Below are 2,172 nucleotides of genomic sequence, written 5' to 3'. Positions count from 1 at the left end.
CTAAAAGTAAATTTGCCAAAGCTCATGTCACCTTCCTGGGCCATGTTATTGGACAAATGGCCCCATGGAATGCAAAACAAAAGTGATTGGCAGTGCCACGATTCCTGGGATTGAATGGGTTTTATTGGAAATTTGTACCAAATGTTAGAGTATGGCTGCTCTACTCACTGAATTACTAAAGAAAGGCAAGAAGTTTCAGTGAACAGCGGACTGCCTGAAGACATTTGACAGCCTGAAAGCTATGTTAACCACTCTCATGTTAGCCACACCTAATTACGCAAAGCCATTCAAAGTGGCTATCAATGCGAGTGATGTGCGTGTCAGTGCTGCGCTCTTACAGAAACACGATGAGAAGATAGAAAGACCTATCAGACATTTCTTCAGGAAATTGAACATTCATCAGCAGAAACAGTTGAGGAGGAGATTTTGATATTGGTGTTGGCATTACAACATTTCAACGTTTAGGTTACCAGTAATGTATCTGAGAGAATCATATACACTGATCATAATCTATCGAAGTTTGTGGAGAAATTTAAGGAGAAAATTTCAGACTGTTTAGATGGAAACTTGTTGTTACAGCCATTCAATTTGAAAATTGTGCATGTGACAGGATGAGAAAATGTGATTGCCGATGCATTGTCGAGACTCGGATGGGAAACGGAGGTGTTCGATGGCAGGAGTAAAACAAATTGAAACAGAATGTAGTGGTGCATGTTTGCTTGTTTATAGTCAATGTAAAATATATGTGTGTTGTAGTGTACTAACAGTGCAAGATTAAGGCGTTCTTTAAATGAAATCATCTTTGGATATTGATGGTTTTTTTTAAGGAGAGGGCGTGTCGATGCTGCTCCTTTAACAAGAGTATTTTGACCTTGATTTTTTTTCAGAAGGGTTGTAAAGACAGACATTCTGATATGTCTATAAATATCTACTTGATAAAGGTTTTAAGTGCTTTTTGGAACACTTTTATAATGAAAGGGGAGTGGCCAGTTCTCCCAGTTCAGGGTTGGGTTGGGTTTGGTTTGGTTTGGTTTGGTTTTAGCAAGCTGTTTTGTTTGCGGCTGCTGGTCAAGGTTTAGCTGGGAACTCAGAGAAGCTGCTGGGGACCCAAAGAAGCAGTTCCATACTAATCCTCTCTCTCTGTCATCTTTCCTGTAAAAACCTATGTTTGATTTTACCTTTTTTTGCAAAGGGGGCGTTTATGGAGATGTTGCAAGTATTTTGAACAACATCACCAAGTTGCGATAGAGTCGTTTGGCTTTTCAGATAGATTGTTATTCTAAGTTCAGTTCTCTTTTGATTGTGTTTCATTCAGTAGTCTCTAAATAAATTCTGTTTTGTTTAAAACTGAGTGGTTGGGTCAGCTGCATAATTCCTAGATTATCCATTCTACACCTGTTTAAAATAACTAGAAAAGTTAGGTTCTGGGCTACCTTCTTGAAGTGTTTTGAGAGGGTCTGGCCTGGTCCATAATAATGCCGTGCCAATCTAATATCACAATGATTCACTTTTAAATGCCCTCTGAAGTAGCTAAGACAGTTAGTCGGTTATTTCAAACTTCTCATGGCAAGGATAAACAAACAGTAAATGCCAACTCTGTTATCCATTTACTGATATTCACAGAGATTTTGTTTACTTCTGCAGATGAAACTCAGAAATTAGTATTTTGTCTTTTCTGATCCAGTCAAGGACCAAACACAGTCCAATAATAAACATTTTAAATTGGTGAAAGGTCAATTTTACCAGCCTGAGATGTGACTTGGTAAAAGTGAGATGGAAAGTCCTCCTTGAAGATAAATTTGTGCCAGAAAAATGGAAACCATTCAGCAAAGAGGTAAAGTGGGATTCTGGACAATTATGTCCTCACGGGCAAAAATCTAGGCTCTTGAGTTACAAGAGTAAAAAATATAGGGATTAAATTAGAAATGAAATTAGGAAATCAAACAGACTGTACGAAAATTAATTGTCATATGAAGTCACAAAAGCCTAGAGATGTTTTATACATAATAGGTCTAACTGAGACCCTAAATGTAGCAAGAATGTGGAAGCAGAAACCACGGGTATAGCTCTCAATGAATACTTTGTCCCTCTCTTTTGAGAAAACAAACAAAGTATATAAGGAGGAGTGTGAAATATTGGATGGGATAAACATTGTGAGGGAGAAAATATTAA

The sequence above is a fragment of the Chiloscyllium plagiosum genome, chromosome 9, assembly GCF_004010195.1.
Source record: "Chiloscyllium plagiosum isolate BGI_BamShark_2017 chromosome 9, ASM401019v2, whole genome shotgun sequence".
NCBI classification, from domain to species: domain Eukaryota; kingdom Metazoa; phylum Chordata; class Chondrichthyes; order Orectolobiformes; family Hemiscylliidae; genus Chiloscyllium; species Chiloscyllium plagiosum.
Note: the sequence above shows the minus strand (reverse complement) of the source record.